The sequence below is a fragment of the Chelonia mydas genome, chromosome 1 (genome assembly GCF_015237465.2).
Source record: "Chelonia mydas isolate rCheMyd1 chromosome 1, rCheMyd1.pri.v2, whole genome shotgun sequence".
Classification (NCBI taxonomy): Eukaryota; Metazoa; Chordata; order Testudines; family Cheloniidae; genus Chelonia; species Chelonia mydas.
In genome coordinates this window covers 155,566,392-155,591,455 of record NC_057849.1, presented here as the reverse complement: position 1 = coordinate 155,591,455, position 25,064 = coordinate 155,566,392, and the positions used below count along the sequence as shown (strand labels likewise).

Here is a 25,064-nt window from a genome sequence, read left to right as displayed (position 1 = left end):
TTTGCCTTTCTCCTCCTCCACCTACGCTGGAAGCAACAAGAACGCTGGGAAGACAAAAGACTTGAACTGAGTAGACTGGTCCCAGGCTTAAAGGGGAAGCCTGTGTATTAAGAACTGTCACTTACCTACAACATCCAGTAGGGTGAGAAAATTTGCTTGACCCAAATACTGTCTAGTTTAATAAGGTTTAAGATTTAGACTGTACACTTACTTTTCATTTTCTTTGGTAACTATTGCTGATCTCACCTGACAACTTCCTCCCTATAGGGCCCTGGTGTCCACTTTCAAGCCCAACTGGGAGTCAGCACATCAATCACAGGTACACTGGCCTCTTCCATCTTAAAGGGCTAGTGCCACCCTATGACAAGTGATTTTATATTTACTTGAATGATATATTTATAACATTGATGAAAATGTTAAATACCATTAGACCTAGTACCGATCCCTGTGGAACCCCACTAGAAACCACCTCCACTCAGTGACGATTCGCCATAAAAGACTACTTTGAAATCTGTCACTTAGTTCCTAATCCATTTAACAGGTGCTTTATCAATACTGTGCAGTGCTACTCTTTTAATCAGAATATTGTGCAGTACTATGTAAAATGCTTTACACAAGTCTAAGTATATTACATCTAGGCAGTTATTTTTATCAACCAAACTTGTAATCTCAAGCAGTGAAATCAGGTTTTCCATAAAACCAGATTGACTAGCATTAACTATTATTCCTATCCTATCATTCTTTATCAATCAAATCCCCTTTGAAACTCAAAAGGTTTTACATTGGCCTCACCCAGGGCTTGAACCTACAGATGTTCAGTGCACTGCAGGAAGCAGGACTCATCAATCCTATAGGTATTATGTCAAACACACACCATAGTCTGCCTAATACCATGAGCAAAACAGTAGAATTCCATTTCATCACCTGAACTGAAATTATGTCCAGTACAGAGCTGGTGTCTGTGAAACTCTCTCCCTTAAATATTTCTAATATTAAGCCCATCACTGAAATATGCAGGTGGCAAAATCAAGACGATTGACACCAGATCATGAAGACAGCAACAACTAATAAAAGACAATTTTGTTTCAATATTCCTGGATTGATAAGATCCTTAACAAAAACTATTTATTCCTATATGTTCCAGTATTAACGTGCCACAGAAATCATTAAGCAAATCACAGTGTATTTGGTCTCAGGAAATCCTTGTGCAACAATGCACATCCGAGGGAAAGAATTGGCAAATATTCATCTAAAAATACACTGTGTAAGTTTGCTATCACTGTGCAAACTGCCCCAGGACACAGGGGCCTATCAGGTTACCTATATTATAGTACAGTGTTTAATTACTTGATCACATACTACTTTTCCCACAAGACTTCTGCCTGATTGAGTGCACAGGACGGATAGTGCTCACTAAATGAACAATTATTCAATATTTTTATCTTCAGCATCCAATGTGTGGCCCCTGCTTTATTTACGCTACATCATCCAACACTACACTGAATACAAAATTATTAATTTTCTCATGTTTTTCTGTGGTTCCGATCACCACAGTATGACTGCTTCACGCTAATGAATTTATCTTCACAATACTCCTATGAGATGATGTGGTAGTATTTTTTCCATCAGTAAAATGGTGGATGGAGGCACAGAGAAATTAAGACCAAGATAGTCAAGCATCCACTAATTTTGATTGCCCAATTATAAACAACTAGGACCTGATTTTACAGAGTACTTAGCATTTTCGTAGCACTTTACATGTTTCAAAGCACAGCTCCCATTGGCTTAGGATACAGTTAGGAGTGGTCACCACTTCTGCAAGTCAGACCCCAGTTGTCACACACTGAATACCCAGAAAATGAGGAACACATACTTAATGGCCAACTATGAACATTTTGGTTTAAGTGGCTTGCCCAACATCACATAGGAGCTCTGTAGCAGGGATATAATCCAGTTCTCCAGGGCAGCATTCAACTTCCTCAGCCATGGGTCCACCTTTCTCTTTCTGCAGTTCCCTACCTCATTCATAAGCCCCCTCGTTTTCAGTTTAAACTGATTTTTACCAAAAAAATCCTGGGTTTTACAAAAAGTATTATTCATTTTCCCTCCAATTTCCACCCTACTTTTGTATCATTCAAATATACAAAAAATAACTTGTTTTATTAGAAAATTAAAACACATTGCATGAGATACATGTATTACGATAATACATTAGTCTGTGTGTAAATGCAAAGCTGCCTGTTGAAGTATGGCTATGTATTAGTCTATAACAGTGGTTCCCAAACTAGGGGCACTGTTTGTTCAGGGAAAGCCCCTGGCGGGCCGGGCCTGTTTGTTCACCTGCTGTGTCTGCAGGTTTGGTCGATCGCAGCTCCCAGTGGCCGCGGTTTGCCACTCCAGGCCAATGGGGGCTGTGGGAAGCGACGGCCAGCACGTCCCTTGGCCCGTGCCACTTCCTGCGGCTCCCATTGGCTGAAAGTGGCCAACCGCAGCCAATGGGAGCTGCGATTGGCCGAACCTGCAGACACGGCAGGTAAACAAACAGGCCCGGCCCGCCAAGGGCTTTCCCTGAACAAGCAGCGCCCCTAGTTTGGGAACCACTGATCTAGAAGATACAACAAACAGGCACACACACAAGCTCTGAAGTGCGTGCACATCTGAACGTACTGATGAATCTCATGCTCACCACGTACACATTTCAAGCTGTTAGCAGATAATGGTTTAAAGACCTGAAACACTAAAATGGGTAGAAAATGAAAATCAGTATCAGAATACGTTTCAGAGCAAAAGGAAGTCCTCTAAAGTTTAAAAAAAACAAAAACAGGAGAAAATGAAGTAGTTGATTGTATGCACTGCAAATGGTGTGGCTCAATTATTAAACACAAATATTTATAGGCTAATAGTTTTAAGTCAACAACAGTAAACTGTTTATTCAAAGGAAAAGTTTTATGTGGAGATTAGAGATGTATTGTTTTCTTAAACTCAGAGGTAGCATTGTGTTTTGAGTTCTGTTTTAGTTCTGCAGCAAACCACATTGAATTCCATTCATCAAAGCATTAATCTGCTGAATAGTTTATTCCCCTGTCCACCAAAATAAACCCTGATATTTACCCAGAAAAAATTAGTAATAGTTTTTTTCACCAATTTTCATCTCTTTTTGTTGGTGTACCAATAAACACGGATAAATTCCCAGGAAAAGTTAAATAAAATGAAAACTGAAAATGAAGGCCCTACTCATCCACTACACACCTTCCAACTTCTGCACTAACGGAGGCAGGGATCCTGCAGATAACAGTTTCACTATAGAATGCTGATCAATTCTCTGGGCTCTGTCTATTCTGTGTACTGAATGAGGTCCTTGCTGTCTCTGTGACCTTCAGGAGAGTGATATCAGCTTGGGTCATCTAGGGGAGACGGTGGCAGTTTTCATTGCAGTCCGAGCAATTGAAAACAATAGTGCATGTGATCCCACCCCATTGTGCTTTTCTGTTCCCTCACGGTTTCCCAGACATGCTGCAGCACCCCCTGACTTGAAGTGGTTTCCATTATACATAGGGTTTACAGTTTGGTTCAGTGGCTCTCGGCACACTATAAAAATTGTTCCAGCACCACTGAATGCTGGTGGTGTGAGTGGCAGGGGTAGGCATTGAGCTTAGAAATCACAAGCCTCAGGCCATGGCTAGCAGCAGCGCAATGAGGGACGGGTAGAGGAGGGTTTGGGAAATTTTCTTGTGCACTCTGGTCGCTGCAACTTCCCCCACCACACTGCCTTTGCCAAGGTTTGCAGTTTGGGAAGGTCAATGGTGGCCCCCGATCGCCACACAAAGTCCATGTTACAAAGGGCAGGTGGCCAATGCCACTTGCGTTCCTGCCGTGGGTTGCCCACCCAGTGCTGCAGACAGTCGCTTGGTGCCCATGTCCCCAGGCCCTACTCATCATGCCTGGTACAGCAAGCCAGTTCAATGAATACCTTGCATCAATGAAAATGTTCTGCCTTGGACTTCAGTGGAATAAGGAGGATTTTTATGTATTAGTTGTGCACTAGACCCTGATTATGGATTGACAATGACTGCTTTGTGCTTTCATGTCCTACAGCTGAAAGTGTGGCCTTTAGCTCGTCCTCCAGACCGGCGGAGAGGCTGTCTCAGATTAGAAGAAGACAAAAGACAACACGTGATGACGTGTTTAATGAGATTATGAACGCCTCTGGGATGGCTGACACTGAGCAGAGAGCATGGAGGATTTCTCTATCTGAAAAACTGGACATGGACATTGTGAGCAGGAGAGCAGCTCAGGAGCATGAGCATGGCATGGCACACAGCAGGAGATGCTGGGGATTCTGAAGGACATGTTGAGGCATCTGGTAGACCTTCACGAAAAACACCTTGAGGTTAGACTCCCTCTACAGCCCCTGCAAAACAGCATTCCTCCATCACTGTATTCTCACCTCCCCCTCATGCTCCAGGAGGCCAGGGGGAAAAAGCTATATTCCTTCCACTCCACACCGGGGGAGGATACTAGGAATAAAAGGCGCACAAAGAATGATCTTTGACAGGCAAGGCCATGGTATTTAAAAAAAAAGATCACAGTGTTTTTCCCCTCCAAATTTTATTCAAATGACTGTCCCAGGTTACATTTTTTTCCTGACAGGTTTCAGAGTAGCAGCCATGTTAGTCTGTATCCGCAAAAAGAAAAGGAGTACTTGTGGCACCTTAGAGACTCTTCGAGATGCTCATATAAATTTGTTTGTCTTTAAGGTGCCACAAGTACTCCTTTTATTATTTTCCTGATCTTTCACTTCCAATATGTTTGTGCAATAAAACTATAGGTCCTGAGAATGAAATAATCTTTATTACTTCACACCACGGAGGAAGGAGAGGTACAAGGAAACTACAGAAACAGAGGGCATTTGCTGGAGACAGAAACCCAGCAGGCACAGCAAGGTTCACAGTAAGGGAAGGCATAATTCAAGAAGCAGCGCACATTACTAGGGGTCATTACTAAATCGGGTTTTCAAAGCCTCCCTGAGACACAGTGCTCCATGATGTGCTCCTCTTATTGCTCTAGTATCTGGCTGCTCAAAATCAGCAGACAAGACTATCTGCCTCTACCCCCTACTCCTGGGGAAACTTCTAACCCTTTGTCTCACAGATTTTATGGAGCACACAGCAGACAGCTACAACCAGGGGATATTGCTTTCACTGAAGTCTAAGCTAGTAAACAGACTGCACCAGTGACCCTTTAAATGGCCAAAGGCACATTCAACCACCATTCTGCACTTGCTCAGCCTATTGTTGAACTGTTCCTTGCTGGTGTCCAGTGTCCAGCTTCATGAGCCATGAGAGCAAGGGGTAGGCTGCCTTTCTCAGGATCAGTTTCGGCATTTTAAAGTCACCAATGGTTATTTTGTGTTCTGGAAAGGAAGTCCCCACTTGCAGCTTTCTGAACAGACCCGTGTTGTTAAAGATGCAGGCATCATGCACCTTCCCTGACCACTGCACGCTGATGTAGGTAAAAGGCTTCTGGTGATCCACTGATGCTTGCAACACCATTAAAAAGCATCCCTTTCTGTTTATGTACTCTTTGCCAAGGTAGTCTGGTGCCAAGATAGATGGCACACACATCCCTATCGTCCCACTGCAGCTAGGGAACCCCACTGCAGCAAAACCACCCAGTATGTTCTGCACATTACCAACAGTCACTACCCTTCTTACCAAAAGGCAATAAATGGCCCTGCATAGTTGGATCACAACAGCCCTCACAATGGATTTACCAACTCCAAACTGATTCCCCAGTGACTGGTAGCAGTCTGGCATCAAAAGCTTTCACACAGTGATTGCCACTCACTTCTCCACTGCCAGAGCAGGTCTCATTTTAGTGTTGTTGCATTGCAGGGCTGGGGAGAGCTCTGCACACAGTTACTGGAAAGCGGCCTTGTGCATATGAAAGTTCTGCAACCACTGATCGTCATCCCATAACTGCATAACGATGTGATCCCCAGTCACTGCTTGTTTCTTGGAACCAGAAACGGCGCTCCACTGTGTTCAGTGGACTGCCAGCAGCAACTGGGAATTATTTCATTCTATGGCTTCCAGCAGGGCTGCTTGAAGGACATTGCAATGTTACACATGGCGACTCCTCTCCTGACTCTGGAAATACTGCAGGATAAGATACGCGGTGTTTGTAATACTCACCACAATAGTGCACAGCTGTGCAGGATCCATGCCTCTCAGGAGATGGCGTACATGCAGCTATGCCGTCCTTTTGAAAAAAGGCGTGAAACATTATACGTTGCAATTTAGATCAGGGAGGGATGGAGAAAGCTTCACCCTGGGATACTGAAGCCATGTTCCCAGTCCTCCCTGAAAAAATGTTTTGGTCCCATGAGGCATTGCAATCCCTTCCCCAAACCCCCTGCGGTAAGTTGCACTGTGAGATAGCTACCCACGGTGCACTGCTCTCAGCACGGATGCAAGTGCTGCTAGTGAGGATGTGCTTCACAGACATAAGAAGTGTGGTGTGGACACGCACTACTGACTTAATTATTGTAACGGCTGGATGTCGACTTCAAACTTAAATTGACTTAAGATTGTAGTGTAGACATGCCCTCAGTTAGCTCTAGTGAGGGACAGATGTGGCCTGTGACTGACACTAGTAGTAATAAGTCACTCATATTAACGTGGTTGTGGCTAAAATGTCCATATCACCAGAAAAGATGACTCTCCTGTTATTCATCAGGAGACTCGAGATGCACAAGAAGGGAGTTCTGTTTATTTTGCTATGTAAATATTCTATGATAGACACCACTCTTATTAAATTGCAATATGGATTAGATACAACCTGATGCTTTCCCCATCACCAGTAATGCGATATTTAAAAAAAAAAGAGTCTCCTTCTGGGTGTAAAGAGAAACTTTGAATCTATATAGTAAGTTTGGGGTTGTACTATTTGAACTATAATTTAGGAAAGGATTTTGAGCGATTTGGAATGAAATTTATTGTTATTATTCCCTTCAGTTTAGGGATTCTGTCTTTCTCCAAAATGTAATGAAACAGGAATTCAGCTACTATTACCATGTGAATTATTACGGAAAACATTCTTAGGCTTTTAAGTATGCTGTCAGCAGAGATTATTAGTATTTGACCAGTTGAATAAAAATGAGATTTTATAATCTCCTGGGAAAAAGGAGATTGCTATATTAAAGAGGAGATAAGAGCTATGATATTCCAAAGACAGGACAGGTTCCCACTACAGGGTTATCATCATATGGGATCCTTTTCTTCTCGAAAGCCTTTCAGGTTGCCCTTTAAATTCTTCAGAGCCAAGTACATGCATGAAGTGGGCATTTTACAGCTGGCTGTTTCTGTTTCCATCTTGTAAGTACCTGTTATCCCCTCCCCCGCCCAATTTTTCCCTTTTTATTGCTGGGTGAGTGATAAATCATTACATCCTCGCAGCCTACTGCTCACACCAGACTCCTGAACCTCTGCATGTCTCTTTCTACCGACACCGTCTGTCACAAATATAAAGGGAAGGGTAAACACCTTTAAATCCCTCCTGGCCAGAGGAAAAACCCTTTCACCTGTGAAGGGTTAAGAAGCTAAGACAACCTCGCTGGCACCTGACCAAAATGACCAATGAGGAAACAAGGTACTTTCAAAGCTGGAGCGGGGGGAAACAAAGGGTTCTCTCTGTCTCTGTTGTCTTTTGCCGGGACCAGAGCAGGAATGCAGGTCAGAACTCCTGTAAAGGGCTAATAAGCAATCTAGTTAGATATGCGTTAGATTCTGTTTTGTTTAAATGGCTGATAAAATAAGTTGTGCTGAATGGAATGTATATTCCTGTTTTTGTGTCTTTTTGTAACTTAAGGTTTTGCCTAGAGGGATTCTCTATGTTTGAATCCGACTACCCTGTAAAGTATTTACCATCCTGATTTTACAGAGGTGATTCTTTTACTTTTTCTTTAATTAAAATTCTCTTTTAAGAACCTGATTGCTTTTTCATTGTTCTTAAGATCCAAGGGTTTGGGTCTGTGTTCACCTGTACAAATTGGTGAGGATTTTTATCAAGCCTTCCCCAGGAAAGGGGGTGTAGAGTTTGGGGGGAAGACGTTTCCAAGTGGGCTCTTTCCCTGTTATTTTTGTTAGACGCTTGGTGGCAGCAGCAATAAGGTCCAGGGACAAAAGGTAAAATAGTTTGTACCTTGGGGAAGTTTTTAACCTAAGCTGGTAAAAATAAGCTTAGGGGATATTTCATGCAGGTCCCCACATCTGTACCCTAGAGTTCAGGGTGGGGAAGGAACCTTGACACCGTCCAATCCATGTAAGAAGTAACAAGTCAATTTATATTTATAAACATAACAGTTTTAAATCTCTATCTGTACACGTACAAAGCAGCATTTACAAGTGTGACTTATATTAGAACCCCCAGGTAGTTTTGGGAAGGAATAACTCAGATCCTGATATATTAAGCCATACACAACTTGGTGCAGAGCACTTTTCCACCTCAGCTTAATGAATAGCAAATCAGAACTGGGGCTTTCAGGAGTATTTTTTTTTAAAGGGGGAAAAAAAAGCAAGCAACAGCGACTTCAAGGTGACATGTAAAGGATATTTAAAATATTGAGCTTTTAACTTTTTTTTTGCTTCTTTAGGATATATTAAGAAGAAACCAGAAAGGTTGAAAAATAAACTTCTTATAAATCTTAGAACATGGTTTCAATAGATGTTTACTGTGAGTTCCAATACCTCAGTTGAAAGTGTATCGAATCCTCATCCAAAACATTTATCATTTGAAGTTAAAAAGATATAAACAAAAACCAAAGGAGTTTAAGCCGTCTAAAAATTCCTTCTTCTCTCAGTTGCTCAATTTTCACTCTTGACTTTTATGAAATTGTCATTTCATTAACACTCTAGTCATCACTGAGTCTTCCTTAATATATAAGACCTGAAATTCTAATATTAAAACAAGTAGAAAAAACAGGCCTTATTTTTGCATCATGATTCCACAAAGGGGCACAAGCCCAATTTTCCCTCCTCTGTAGGTACCCCTTAATGGGTGTGCCTCAAGCATATGGGGAAGGCTATTCAATAAAATCTGAAGCAATATATCATAGCTCAAATTACATCATTTTCTCTCTTAAACTGACACTACACATTAAAGCAGAGCTGGGCAAACTACAGCCCGTGAGACCATCCTGCCTGGCCCCTGAGCTCCCGGCTGGGGAGGCTAGACCCTGGTCCCTCCCCTACTATCTCCCCTCCCCTGCAGCCTCACCGCGTCACCAGCGCTCTGGCCTGCCGCTCCTGCCGGGCAGCGTGGCTGCAAGCTCCTGCCGCTGTGAGTGGCATGATAAGGGGGCGGGGGAGAGAGGGGAGGGGGTTGCATGAGGGGCAGGGGTTCCCGGGGGGCAGGAAGTGTGAGGGAGTGGATGGGGGCGGAGGCCAGGCTGTTTGCGGAGGCACAGCCTTCCCTACCCGGCCCTCCATACAGTTTCACAAACCTGATGTGGCCCTAGGGCCAAAAAGTTTGCCCACCCCTGCATTAAAAGGCATGTCTACACACCAAAGTTTTACTGTTTCAACTATACCAGTATTGTTACCACAGTACAACACACCCTCTGCCTCCCCAGTCTGAGCAAAGTTATACTAGTATTGCTTATTTCATATGGGAAGGGGAATAAGCTATACCAGTCCAAGACATTTTTTATCTTAGTATAACTATATCCACTCTAGGGTTTGTACCTGTATAACTATGTTGGTTAAATCAATCAATCATACCCCTAACTGAAATAGGTACAAAAACAGTGTGTCAACCAAGCCTAAGGAACTACAACCTGAGGGATGAGAGGATTCTGGGAAAAACACCTCATCTCTCTCTCTTGTGATTCCTCCCCTTAAGTGATGTAAGAGCAGTCTGATGGGTTCCAAAGGAAACTCCATCCAGCTGTCCTGAGCCAGGGGCAAAATAGTGGTAGCCGTGACAGATGATATGGTTGGTAATGGGAAGATAGCTGGTGGTTTGATGCTAGAGTAAATTGGGAGAACCTAATCCTTATGACAGGTGTGACAGGGTCGGGCCAGATGGCTATAGGAGAGTAATTTTTTTTTTTTTGAAGCAAAAAAGGTATTTTTTTATTTGCATAAACACACTTACAAAGTAAAAACAGCAGCATATGCAATGTGTAACACAGCAACCAATCACAATTGTTTTTTCATTAGCTTCAGGGGAGGAAAGCGTTCAAGCTTGCCTGGGCCTAGAGCTGGGGGCCAAGGGGCTGGGGGCTTCCTCGACTCTCGTGGTCTTCCACCCTTCCGAGTTACCTGGTGGTCCAGAGCGAGGGGGCTTCATCGACTCTCAAGGTCTGCCACCCCCTCGAGTTACCTGGTGCCACACCCGAGTGTCACCAACAATTCCCCGCTCTGAAAGCACCCAACAAAAGGGGCAGGCTGGACTGTGGGTTCAGAAAAACGGCCAAGCTGAGTGCTGCCGTGAAGCTCCAAGGCGAGCAAATCCACCAATAAGCACAAGACCCACTAAGGTAGAGCAGGAATTTTGTCACACAGGTATATGAGGGACATTCCCCTCCACTTCCAAATAAAAGTTACTTTTGAACAAGCTCCTTTGCATATTTTCTAAACAAGTGTTCTTTTCCATATGTGTGGGAAACAAACATGTATTGGCTCATAACACTTGTAGTTCTGTATTAGGATAGTGACTAAAATCAAATATCAGGCTTCAGGCAGGCATCTGCAGGGGCCTCCCCCCGCCCCCTCAATTGGCTTGATGCATTTTTTTTTTTAATCTTCTCCTTCCTCTGATGCAACTTAAATTGGTCATAGCTCAAGATGGGACACTGGTGGACCAGTGCTCTGAGGTCATGCAGAAAATGCCTGGCTGGCGTGTCTTTCTAGATGCCTGTCTTGCTCACGCACCCAGGGTCATACAGATCCCAGATTTGGGTCAGGAAGGAATTTTCCACCAGCTCAGTTTGACAGGAAGCTCAAGGGGTTTTCACCTTCCATTGTAGCATGGGGCATGGTTCACCTTCTGGGATCATTTGGGCATCTTTCATTTAATCATTTCCCTGCCACTGCAGGGGTCTCAGGCACTGGTGGCATCTGCATCTCTCTTGTTTTCTGCCTGTGGCTCATAGTTTAGTTAGCCCAAAACATTTCAGTCCTGGGGAAACTAGTTGTCATAAATATAAAGAGAAGGGTAAACACCTTAAAATCCCTCCTGGCCAGAGGAAAAACCCTTTCACCTGTAAAGGGTTAAGAAGCTAGGATAACCTCGCTGGCACCTGACCAAAATGACCAATGAGGAGACAAGATACTTTCAAAGCGGGGGGGGGAAGGTTCTCTCTGTCTCTGTTGTCTTTTCAACTGAAAATGCTGAATGGAATGTATATTCCTGTTTTTGTGTCTTTCTGTAACTTAAGGTTTTGCCTAGAGGGATTCTCTATGTTTGAATCTGATTACCCTGTAAGGTATTTACCATCCTGATTTTACAGAGGTGATTCTTTTACTTTAATTAAAATTATTCTTTTAAGAACCTGATTGCTTTTTCATTGTTCTTAAGATCCAAGGGTTTGGGTCTGTGTTCACCTATGCAAATTGGTGAGGATTTTTATCAAGCCTTCCCCAGGAAAGAGGGTGTAGGGTTTGGGAGGATTTTGGGGGGGAAAGATGTTTCCAAGCGGGCTCTTTCCCTGTTATATATTTGTTAGATGCTTGGTGTTGGCGACAATAAAGTCCAAGGGCAAAAGGTAAAATAGTTTGTACCTTGGGGAAGTTTTAAGCTAAGCTGGTAAAAATAAGCTTAGGGAGTATTTCATGCAGGTCCCCATATCTGTACCCTAGAGTTCAGAGTGGGGAAGGAAACTTGACACTAGTCTTTGGGTTTCATATAGGGGGATTTGGGTGAAATTTAGTGGCCTGTACATGTAAATCAGATTAGGTGATCTGATGGAAACTGCCCAGCTTGAATTAATATGCAAACTAGATACCATTAACTTGGGTTTGAATAGAGACTGGGAGTGGCTGTGTCATTACAAATATTGAATTTATTTTCCCATGTTAAGTATCCTCACACCTTCTTGTCAACTGTCTAAATTGGCCATCTTGATTATCACTACAATTTTTTTTCTCCTGCTGATAATAGCTCATCTTAATTGATTAACCTCTTACTCCACGTTTTCATGTTCTCTGTATGTGTATATCTTCTTACTATATGTTCCATTCTATGCATCCGATGAAGTGGGCTGTAGCCCACGAAAGCTTATGCTCAAATAAATTTGTTAGTCTCTAAGGTGCCACAAATACTCCTGTTCTTTTTGTGGATACAGACTAACACAGCTGCTGCTCTGAAACTTTAAATTCTATGAGATGTAGAAATTGTGTTCTTACTCCGTGTCCAATATAACCAGAATACATTATAACAAAGGACCCTACCCGGCTCCTACAGAACACAATGAGAGTTTTGTTATTGACTTCAATGTGAACAGAATTGGACCCAAAGTTAGCTCCTGCCACTGATAAATATCAGTTGGTGCTTTCAATTAATGTTAATGAAATTATGCATGTACATGAAAAGATGAGAAATACCACTGTAAACACTAGCCTTTAATAATACCTCCAACTAATCTAATAAAAGTTTTACAAATTAAGAAACAAGTATCCTAAAATTAGGAAAAAAATGCATACATATATTTAAAGGCATTTTTGCCAGAGATTTCTTAAAACTGCTTATTTTAATTGCTTTTGAAGATAATGTAGAAAAAGAGGAGGAGAGTGAAGTAGGTGCCCCAAAATGCTTTTGCCTTTCTTAAAGAATTCAGTTTAAGAAATGTACATGAATTGCCCTACGATCAGAGCTCACATTGAAGTATTTTTGAAACCTTCATTCAATGTAGACTGTGGGAAACAGGTTTCCATAGGGTGTACTTTCAATTTGTGACAATTTAAATAAAGGGGATTTTTAATTAAATTAGGGAGCAAGATTTTAATGTTTCATTGAAGCACTACAACAAAATTCTTCAACATAAGAGAGAGATTTAAATAATCCAAAATGACGGAATTCTTCATCCATTTCAGATGAGTAAAATTTGGTAGGGGAGATTAATCACAATATTATGAAAAAGAAAAAAGAAAAAACATAGGAGAGTGGAGCAGGTGCCTAACATAAAAACAAGCTTTTGTTTCTCGTTCCTTGAATGACTCAGTTTTTGAGATGTACATGATCTGCTCCAGAATGATATGACACATAAAAACTTCATTCAGTGAAGACAGTACAAAATACATTTCCCTTCTTTCAACTATGTGAAAAAAAAAAAAAAAAAAAAGACCTGCTGTCCCAAATTTCATAATCATTGGCGGGGGGAGGGGCGTGACTGCTTTATGGAGACTGGTCTTACACTGACAGAGAGCCATTAGGGACAGGTTTGAGGAGGAGATCTCCTTTGAACTGAGGATGGATTTTAAAGCAGAGTATGTTACACCCTTTTCCATCTGTGATGAAGGATTTTGCTGTGTTTGTAGAGAATTAGTTTTCTGAGATCCTCAGATGGAAGGTGCAAGTACTATTATTTTTTATGAAACAATTCACTAATTTAGAAGGTGACAGCCTTCTGAATGAGCCTTCACTCACTGTTAATAATGGTACTTTGCAGATCTGGAAAGTCAACAGTTTTCATTTGTGTATTTCAAAACTGAAGAATATTATAAGTCACTATTAGCAACTACTATTGTTAAAATTTCAAAACTTCAGTGATAATAAATGTGACTCATAATTATTAATTGCTCATAACTTTGTGAAAATTTCTCCATTTGGCCTGAAATTTTCCATTCTTGCTGTCTACTGAAAGGTGTTTAATTTAACACAAATCATTGCCACTGGTATGAAGGTGACCAAAAAACCCTAATTTATTTTATATTCTGATCATCAGTAATTTCCAGCTCCATGGAAATAGCTCATAGCCAATTGAACTCAGAAAGCTCACACTTGGCATCAAATAGTTTTCAGTGATGTGTAGTATCTTAAATAGGTTAAAAACATCTTTGTTTTCTATACAATGTTAACTCACTCTCATATATATTATACACACACAAGCTATGTTAACAGAACATTATTAAGGTGGCAAAGTCAAGCACTCAAAAGTTAAGAAATGCCAGAATTAAGATTGCCTTAATTTGACCCCCTTACGTGTATGCATTCTGAGATGGTCTTTAAATTACATACTATTTTTCCCAACAGGACCCTTTGCCTGTGTAACAAGCCTAACTCCTGGGGTATGCAGACAGAATCTGCAGGAAGTCCTCTAGCTTGTATCTAGAAAGGGCCAGAGCAGACATAAGGAGTGGCTGACCCTATGGCAGTCAGAGTGGGAGGCCTTCAGAGATCTTGGTCCTGACTGACCAAATTGAAGGATGGCTGTGGCCACTACTGGCAGTAACCCTGAGGGAATGGTCACAGGATAACAGAGGCTTTGCAGGAGGCTGATGGCAGTTTTGTGGAGTCAAACAGCAGTTGGGTGAGCAGCCCCTTCTCTTTGATCTGAAGCTGGCTCCTGGACTTATCCAGAGGTGCCAGACAGCTGTAAATAATAAAAGCTAATTCGTTCCTCATCCTATAAGTGATCCCCTTGTGCCTGATTTCTCCTACTTCGGTTCCAGACATTGAATCCAGAACCTCCCTTGGTCCACTCCGCCACCCGGGATCCCTAACTTTATCCTGGGGTTGGGGCAGGGGGCATAATACCCGTTTCCCCCAAGCTTCACCACTTCTGCTCTCTCTTACAGTTTGTCCCTGGCTCTATCCTAGCCTCTCATCCCAGTCCAATTTTCCTTACCCAGCCAGTCTGTCTCCACTCCATAGGCTTTTTTCATCTCTGGTCCACTCTCCTCGGCCAGCCAGTCCCAGTTCCCCCATAGTTCCTCTCTAATCTGTCCTACTATTTCTCCCATCTCAGCCTCCATTCACTGTCCCCCTCACCATACCTGTTCCCAGACTCAGTCTTCTCGTTGAGCTTCAGTATCCTTATCCCCACCCACCTTCTTGGTTCCTTGTCCCAATCTCTTTGTCCATCCAGTCCCAGTTGTCTTCCCAGACCTTGCATCCCGATCAGATTTGTCTCTCCCTCCTATCTCCATACTCCAATCCCCTGGTTCCCAGTCTTGTTCCCCAGCCTCCGCCACATCCCAACTCTCAGTCCCAGTTTACCAGTTTACATGCCATCCTTCAGTCCCATGTCTCCCCAACCCAGGCTCCTTGTCCCTATCTATTCCTATCTTCCCTCCTCTCACTCCCAGTCCAGCTCTTGTACCCTCTGAATTTGAATCAGGTAGCTTCCTCTTCAACACTGCCTGGGCCCAGCAAAGGGGAAAGTATCGATGGCACAGGAGAAGAGAAATGTTCCCTGCTTTCCGTTCTGACGCACAAACCTGGGCCCCAGCTTTGGCAGAGTCTGCAGCAGCTCACACCTGCAGTGATGGGGAAAGTCCTGCTATGCCCTGGGCTGACATGCAGACAGAATCTTTGGCATTTGACTGTGAAGCTCTAGCAAATGTCTACTGAGCATATGCAGACTGCAATTCTTCAACGGTTAATAATTTGGCGCAATTTAGGTCTATTTTCTTGGGAATGGAAAAAGGAACCTCCCTAACACAAAGGCCTCCTCCTGCCTAATTTTGAATTCCTGCTCTAATGGATTGGGAGTTTCTAAAATAAAAGGTCACAAGAACTTTAACATGTACATACAACTTATTTTTGTCTTGCCTCATTCTCAGAAACAGATAAATCATTTTGACTCAAATTTCTGCTGCCACAAAATCATTCATCTTGAGGGAGAAATCCAGCACAAAATATTTCAGTTCAAACTGTTAAAGTGTGGCAAAGTTACAAGCAACAAAAACAGGGACTTATAATGGGGAAGTGTTGGGCAATCTTTATAGGCAGTGCTACCAGCTCTTCCTATATTGTAGCATTTGCTACTCCTGCTTTAATGGTTAAATTGACTTTATTTGTACAAATCTCTCTCATCCCCCCCCGTGTTAACATTGCTATTGGAACCTTAAACTTTTGATTATTTTAACTTCAAGCTTAATAAAAAAACTACATTAATGCAGTGTTAATTGTACATACACACACCAATTCACCATCTATTCATACTAAATATGACAATGCCATCCATATGCTAAATTTTACAACCATCTGAGAAACTGCATCTTGCCCTTTGCACCTGCAGTCTATTACTAATCCTTACATTCTGAGACTACCAAAATGAAAAAAAACTGAGCAGCTTCAAATAGGCTTTTTTTATTTTTTAAATAGCATCTATCACAAGAGTTTCCTTTTGCCCAAAACGTAGCCTAGTCTTCCAAATTTACACTACTATGGGTTCCTACATAAATTACACTCCTTGACAGGTGACTTTAAAATCCAATATCTCACACAATCAGGAAAAAGAAAAACTGTCCTTATGCCAGTGGAAAACTGTGATTCCAGGCTTTTCAGTGTTGTACAGTGTTCATTTCATCTGACTTGTCATGAAATATTGGCCTTGAAAAAATGCAGTGTCCTACCTTTATAGAAAAACTATTTTAAATCATTTTAGAGGCTTTTAAAAAATATATTAGTACTCCCCCCCCACCATCTTTCTCTCTCTGAGGCCTGTATAATTGGATTAATGGTATTAAGACAACCCTGGATTTACAAGCAAAGCTTTACCAAAAAAACAAAAACAAAAACAAAAACAAACAAAAAACACACAACACCATTAAAAGTTTACAAATATATAAAATAGCTTTTCTGTAAAATATAGAGTACATGATGGTGTGTGGTGAAATAAAGGCTTTATTTACCTGAGTTTGGAATGCAGCTTTGCTACTTTTGAACAATGAAGCCATCCCAAACTCAGACCAATAAATACATTACACGTTAATCTTTTAGTATTTGTGTGTGCCTTAGAGCTAAGTTAAGTTTTTTGGACAAATAGTTTATTCAATGAAAAATGCAATTTTGAGTGACCTGAAGCTATTTGTGAATGCGATAAAGAGTTAATTGAATAGTTTTCACCAAAACTTTTTTTGGGACGACTTAGGTGCCATTTGAAAAATGTCTGGAGATGATGTTATTGTCTTTAGAAGTGGTAATTTGTAGTCATTAATAATGACAGGAACAGTCATTGGGGCAGAGAGAGAGAGAGAGAGAATGATTCTATAGCCTGGTTGGTAGGGCACTCATCTAGGAGTTCTGAAGCTCACAATTTGAGGGATGTTGACAGATTGGAGAGGATTCAGGGAGGAGCCACGAGAAGGATTACAGGATTGGAGAACAGGCACATTGAGCCTCATAATCACTGAATGATGTAGGTACGAATATAGATCGAAAAAGTCTAATCTACTTATTTTAACAAAGATGGTTCAGGTGCGACCCTAAGAACCCCTCCGTGCCAACTGGTAAAGGGTTCACTGTTCTGTAACAGTAGCCCAACAGGCCTGACAAATTCATGACACTCAACACATTGCTGTGATAATATTTATCTATAAAGACCGTCATGTGAGATCATAAACGAAAGCTGGAATCACATTGATCCTCAATCACCGAATGATGTAGGTATGGATATTTATGAAGTCGTGCATATGTATTAAACATATGTTTAAATCAAGGCAAGGTTGACTAACAGGTTTTGAGTAAGATAAAGGAAGCTGATTCATCTGTCTCCCTGTTGGCTATGTAAACTAAGCATTGTAAACTAACACAATGGAAGCCAAATCTGCTTATGGAATAAATGGGGATGGGAAGACTGGTACTAGAGTCTAAACCAAGGGGCTAATCCTGATTCTGGGGACAAAACAATGAACTCTGGGAATATAAAACAATGACAAAAGGACACATCATCGACCACAGATGGAGCAAAAAGGACAGTGCTTTTTGCATTTGTGAAAGGTGAATGCCAGCCGTGTTGGTTGGTTGATGCTAGCAGACTGCTTTAGGTGAGAAAGTGCTTTAAACAAGAGTTTTAGCCTGTTAAAGTCAAGTTTAGCCTCCAAGAAATGTCTTTGTTTTATATGTAACCATTTCTCTTTCCATTATCCTTTGTGACAAAGTTCCTCCTCTACCTTGGTGGGTCCTGTGCTTATTGGCGGATTTTGCTCGCCTCAGAGATTCACAGTAGCCCTCAGTTTGGCCACTTTTGTGCCTCAAATCTGCCGTTCACTCAGATAATCTCATCATTGGCCAGCATGGGAAAAAAAGAGTAAGAACAATCCCTGCTGATCCACCATGTGGGTCGGGGAACAGCTCAGAGACCTTCCCCTCTGGTGGAACCTTCTGTGTTGGGTCCCAAGTTGGGAGGTTTGGGGGGAACCCAGGCCCGCTCTCTACCCTGGGTTCCAGGCCAGGGCCCTGTGGACTGCAGCTTTCTAGAGTGCCTTCTGGAACAGCTGCGCGACAGCTACAACTCCCTGAGCTACTTCCCCATGGCCTCCTCCCAACACCTTCTTTGTCCTCACCACAGGACCTTCCTCTTGATGTCTGTTAACGCTTGTACTCCTCAGTCCTCCAGCAGCACGTCCTCTCGCTCCCAGCTCCTTACGCGCACAATCTCACTAACTGGAGTGACAGCCTTTGTAAACCATGTGTCCTGATTAGACTTAATTAATTCTAGCAGCTTCCCAATTGGCTACAGGTGTCCTAATCAGTCTGCCTTAATTACTTCTAGAAAGTTCCTGAGTGTTCTGGAATAGTCCCTGTTATCTTACCCAGGAAAAAGGGACCTGCTTAACCTGGAACTAATGCATGTACCTTCGACCATTCTCTTGTAGCCATCTGGCCTGACCCTGTCACATATCTCACCCCCCCCGCCCCCCCGCTCAACACCACAGGGTTAGGCAACTTGGGACATCAGGCAGTGTACTCATGATAAGCCATCCGCTTTGCCATGGTGGCTTCTGGCCTGGTGTTGAATTGGAAAGGTTGTAAAGACAGGAACCATCTGGTCACCCTTGCATTCTTCTCTTTATTTCGCTGCATCCACTGGAGAGGTGCAAGATCAGTCACAAGGGTAAACCGTCGTCCCAGTAGGTAATAACGAAGTGTTTCCATGGCCCATTTCACAGCAAGGCGCTCTCTCTCAACCACTGCATACTTCTGCTCTCTCGGGAGGAGTTTCCTGCTGAGGTAGAGGATTGGGTGCTCTTTGCCTCCGACCATCTGTGATGGGACAGCTCCCAATCCTACTTCAGACGCATCTGTTTGTAAAATGAACTCTTTGTTCAAGTCCGGGGCTATAAGCACGGGGTTACTGCAGAGGGCTGTTCGTAGATCCGTGAATGCATTCTCTGCAGTGTCAGTCAACTTCACCATGTCCGGACCCCGGGCCTTTATCAGGTCTGTCAGGGGACTCACTCTGGTAGCAAAATGTGGAATAAATCGCCGGTAGTACCCCACCACCCCCAGGAATGCCCGGACTTGTTTTTTCCGATTTGGCTGGGGCCAATTTTGGATAGCTTCCAGTTTGTTCAGTTGGGGCTAGACCATGCCCCTTCCTACAATGTAGCCAAAGGTATTTAGCCTCTGCTGACCCTATAGCACATTTGGCTGGATTGGCTGTAAAGCCAGCCCATCTTAGCGTGTCCAGAACCGCTTCTACCTTTTCCAACTGGGTCTCCCAGTCTGGGGTATGAATAATTACATCATCCAGGTATGCAGCTGCATAACTGGTATGGGACTGCAGGAGCCTGTCCATAAGACGCTAGAAGGTGGCAGGTGCCCCATGCAGTCCAAAAGGAAGACCAGTATATTGAAACAGACCCTCTGGTGTCTTTTCTTTTGCATCTTTGGTGAGGGGAATCTGCCAGTATCCCTTTGTTAAATCAAGGGTGGTCCAAAATCGGGCATTGCCCAGGAGATCAACTAACTCATCGATGCAGGATATGAGGTATGCATCAAATCTGGATCTCTCGTTCAGCCGGTGGAAGTCATTACAAAAATCTAGTGGTGCCATCGGGTTTAGGCACCAACACAATCGGGCTCGACCATTGACTGTGGGACTCTTCAATGACTCCTAGTTCCAACATCCTTTTTACCTCTGCCTTGATCTCCTCCCTTTTTGCCGCTGGGACCCAGTAGGGCCTTAAAGTTACTTTTGCCCCAGGGTCTGTGATAATGTGGTGATACGCTTTGGTGGTCCGGCCTGGTTTGGTTGAAAATACGTCCTGGTACCGGTTGATCATCTCAGTTATCTCCTTCTTCTGGTTCGGTGTTAGATCACAGGATATCCTGATCTGCTCCTGCCTGTTATTTCCCTGGATTGGGGCCTCTTTGGCCACCACACATGCCTCTCCCTGGTTCCAAGGTTTCAAGAGGTTAATGTGACAAATTTGTTCTTGTTTCCGGCGTCCTGGTTGCCACACCTTGTAGATTACTGCCCCCACAGGTTCAACCACCTCATAGGGCCCCTGCCATTAGGCCAGAAGCTTGTTTTCTGCCATGGGTACCAACACCGTCACCCGATCCTCTGGTTGGAACTGTCGGACTTTTACCTGGAGATTGCAGTGGGTTTGCTGGGCCTCCTGCGCCTTTTCCAAATGTTCCCGTACAATAGGGGTGACCCGGGCTAGCCGGTCTCGCATCTGCAATACATGTTCTATTATACCCCTCACTGGGTTCCTCTTCCCAGATCTCTTTGGAGATATCTAGTATGCCATGGGGATGGCACCCGTATAATAACTCAAAGGGGGAAAACCCAGTTGAGGTACCTCCCGGATGGCAAACTTAAGGTAAAGTAGTACGGTGTCCCAATCCTTCCCGTCCTGACTTACCACTTTCCTTATCATTGCCTTGAGGGTTCAGTTAAATCTTTCTACCAGCCCATTGGTCTGCGGATGATAGACTGAAGTCCTCAGGGTATGTATATGGAGCAGCGTACAGAGGTCCTTCATTAGCTTTGACATAAATGGGGTTCCTTGGTCTGTTAATATTTCCTTCGGTAGCTCCACTCAGGCAAAGATCCCCACCAACTCTTTGGCTATCGTTTTAAAGACTGTGTTCTGCAGGGGGACGGCTTCTGGGTAGCAAACAGAATAGTCCAAAACAACAAGTATATATTGGTGGCCCCGAGCTGTCTTCCCCAGGGGTCCCACTAGGTCCATTGCTATTCACTCAAAGGGGACCTCTATGATGGGAAGGAGTACTAAAGGTGCCCTCAAGTGAGGACGGGGACTGTGCAGCTGACACTCCGGGCAGGAGGCACAATACCTTTGCACTTCTTCATGTACCCCGGGCCAGAAGAACCGTTGTAGGATTCATGCGAGGGTCTTCTCTACCCCTAAATGCCCCCCCAAAAGATGACCATGTGCAAGGCTTAATATGGCGTTCTGGTGTTTTCGAGGTACTAGGAGCTGCTGTACCTTCTGCCCCCGTACTGGTGCAACCCGGTACAAGAGATCCTTCTTCATTATGAAGTAGGGTCCTGGTCCCTGGGTTTTTCCTTCCACGGGGAACCCATCTATTTTGCTCACCTCCTTCCTAACATTGTCATACCTTGGATCTTCAGCCTGGTCCTGTCCAAAATTTTCTCTTCTGGGGCTGGTCTGTCCCAGTTCTAGGGGGCCAGTCTCTGTTTCCTCTCCTGGTTCAGAGATATTAGCGCGGGAGTCAGGCTCGAGCATTTCCTCCTCCAGGGCAGCCTCCTTTCCAGCTACCCTGGTCCGCCTGCCTACAAGGACGACCCTCTGTCCCTGGGTCAGGATCCGAGTCCCCAAGGCCTTAGCTGCCCTTCTTTCCCTTTTCATCTTTCTACCCCGCCTGGGAATGGAAAATAAATCTGGTGATATTTCAGAGAAGACTGGGGGTTGACAATCTACTGTGGATGCCTCGCTAACTTCAGGATTCCCCTCTTACTCCCAATAGGAGGATTGGAGAAAGCCTCCCAACTCTGGGAAGTCCCTCCCTATCAGCACCGGGTATGGGAGTTTAGGGACTACACCTGCTGCTACCTCAGTAGTGTTCCCCTGGATTTCAATTTTTACTGGGATGGTGGGGTAGTAACTAACTGTTATCCCCGTACATTTAGCCTGCAGCAGCTGACTACGCTTCACAGGCTTCCCTGAGATAAGCGTGATAGCACTCCCCGAATCAACCAGTGCCGTGGTCTCTACCCCATTTAGTTTTACTGGTCTGGTGTACATATGTGGGGTTAGTGAGACCCGCACAAGGTGGATTAGGGAGCATGGATCTGCCCAGTTCCCCAGGTTACATTGCATAGGCTCCTCAGCATTGGGACACTGTGCAGCTATGTGTCCCCACTCCCCGCAGGCGTAACATCTGTATGGGGCCCTAGGCATTGCCCGGTCTCTTGGTTTGGGCCTTTTAACATCATAATTCTCTTCTCTCTCAGTGCTCCGACTCTTTGTGGCTTCTGGTGGGCCTTCAGCCCCTCTCTTTTTCCACCTGGGCTCTCCTGGTGGCCCAGTCACCTAAGCTCTAGGGTTTCGTGGTGCTAGTTTAACCCGGGTGCCTCTTCCTTAATCATAAAGCCTTGGTACAACCACACCTTGAATACTGCGCTCAGTTCTGGTTGTCCCATCTCAAAAAAGATGCAATAAAATTGGACAAGGTACAGAGAAGAGCAGGAAAAGTGATTAGGGGTATGGAACAGCTTCCATATGAGGAGAGATTAAAAAGACTGGGACTGTTTTTCTTGTAAAAGAGATGATTAAGAAGGGATATGATAGAGGTCTATAAAATCAAGAACGGTGTGGATGAAGTGAGTAAAACTGTTATTTACCTGTTCACATAACACAAGACCCAGGGGTCACCCAATGAAGTTAGTAATACAGCAGGTTTAAAATAAACCAACAGAGGTACTACATCTCACAATGCAGAGTCAATCTGTGGAACTAATTGCCAGGGGATGTTGTGAAGACCAAAAGTATAACTGGGTTCAAAAAAGACTTAGATAAATTCACAGAGGACAGGTCTATCAGTGGCTACTACCCAAAATGGTCCAGGATGCAACCCTATGCTCTGGGTGTCCCTAAGCCTCTTGACTGCCGGATGCTAGGACTAGACGACAGGATCACTTGATAATTGCTCTGTTCTGTTAATTCTCTCTGAAGCATCTGGCATTGACAACTGTTAGTCCATTTAGCTCAGTGTCATTTCTTCTATCGGTATGACTCACTATGGTCATTCTTATGTTCATATCCCAGGTGAGTAGCCTAAAAGCTGGACTAAAAGTTATAAGAAGGGCATTGGTACACAATCATCACCATTTACTCCTCCTCCTGGCATTTTGTGAATCCTTTTAAAAATACCTAAAACAAAGACTTCCAGGTCAAACAACATGTTGTATTTGACTCAAAACACATTTTTTCGATATGCTGAAATTTTTCACAATTTTCAGTTTCATTTCAATCCAAACTGAAATTCTTTCCCCCAGTGTTTCAGAACTGCCAGCGAACAGGAAAAAACAACCACCACTTATCTGCCCAGCTCTGGTGTGCATGACCATTCAGCAAGGTTAGCATAATCGGCAAAAAGAACAGGAGTACTTGTGGCACCTTATAGAATAACAAATTTATTAGAGCATAAGCTTTTGTGGGCTACAGTCCACTTCATCGGCAGTTACTCTTAAATTTTTACATTAGCATAGCACTTTTGTGAGACACAGCAGGGAGAATCTAAGATATACAAATGTGTTCTCTTTCTTCATGGTTCAGAGGAGAGAAACACGAATGTGAGCTATAGCTTCCATATAATACAGTGTAAACCACACTGTCACGGCAGCCCAGCGCCCTCTACATTCGCTGCACTGAAGCCAATGCAGCAGGGATAGCCCAGGGTGCCACGCAAACAGGGGGTGACTGGGCCCCACGCCAGGCACGGACGCCCTAACCAGCAACACGGCAGCTCTTGCACCCGCTGACTGCCCCGGTGCGGGAGCTCCCTGCTTGGGCTGGCGGGAGCAGGTGAGGCACGAGCACTCTCACCACCTATAGTGACATCACTACACTCAACAGTTCCCCTCCCCACGCAGGGCCACGCTCACGGCACTGCGCATGCTCAGAGCAACTCCCTACCGCCCCTGTCCCCTCACAGGCACCGTCAGCCCGCCTGCGCAGTGAAACATTTGCGCCTGAGCGCCCTGCGCCTCAGGGCAAAAGGCCACATTTTGGCTACCGCGCACGCGCAGCTAAGCAAGCTCGAGGTTCTTTTAGCGGCACTACACATGCGCGAAAAAAGGGACCGCGAAGCCCCCTGTGGGCACCAGACAGGCGCACTAGAGGCTTCGATGAGTCTATGTGGCGGATGTGTGCACGCGCAATGGGCAGGCTTAGTCCGTCTCCGGAAGTGGAGCATGCGCGAATAAGGGACGGGCTAATTTTGTAAGTGGCGCAGGCGCACTGAAGAGTTTGGGGACCGCAGCCCCGCTCGGTGGGGGGAAAAAAAACCACCTCAGAGTTACGTCAGGAAAAGACGCCTTTGTGCACGGGGAGACCCGCGCGGCGCGGGCAGCTCCCGAAACGGGCGCGAGACGCGGCCGTTACTCACCCTCTCCGCCGTTAGCCGCACCCCACCCTGCTGCCCCCCTCGGCGCCTCCCTTCACGATTCGCCCGAGCGCGCTGCTGCCACCGCCGTGATTCCATCCATCTTGAATTTGACGTCATCCCACACCAGGGATGAGGTCATCGCAGGGAACGCTCGTCACGTGCGCAGCGTTGCGATTGGCCGGCGCCAGAGTGGGGGGTGCGGGAGAGGCGCTTGCGCTGGGGACTGGGTGGCGGTTAGGGGGAGTTACCGGGGATCCCCCCAACCGTCAGCTCCTCCTCGCGCCCTTCCCCTGCCGCTTGGCGCGGCGGCCCTGCGCGGGACTGGGGAGGCGCCTCTGGCCAAGTCTCACCCGGGTCGCTGCGTCGGGTGGGAGCCGCCTTCCCGCTACGCGCCGGGCCTGGCCTGAGACTCGGGGGCTGAGAGCGGAGCATCCCCCCGTCCCCTGGGTGCGCAGCACGTCTCGCAGCGCCGGGGATGGGCTGGGCACCACTGCCGGCATCCGGGCTCA

At 44.6% G+C, this 25,064-nt stretch overlaps 1 protein-coding gene across 9 annotated transcripts in view; it reads right to left on the bottom strand.

The window, feature by feature from the left end:
• ZBTB21 (zinc finger and BTB domain containing 21) overlaps positions 1-25,038 on the bottom strand; it is a 45,125-nt gene extending 20,087 nt beyond the window's left edge. For 2 of the 9 annotated variants that reach the window (XR_005226058.2, XR_006287936.1), the window contains exons 1-2: positions 24,556-24,673; positions 6,195-6,261 (exon numbers count right to left, since the gene is read on the bottom strand). The gene's annotated coding sequence lies outside the window, so the exon portion shown is untranslated. Of the gene's footprint in view, positions 1-211; positions 359-6,194; positions 7,579-8,747; positions 9,175-24,555 lie in introns of those variants that run through there. The other 7 variants (XR_006287938.1, XM_037903547.2, XM_037903531.2 and 4 more) reach the window with 7 other exon arrangements.
• Positions 25,039-25,064: the final 26 nt, after the last annotated feature.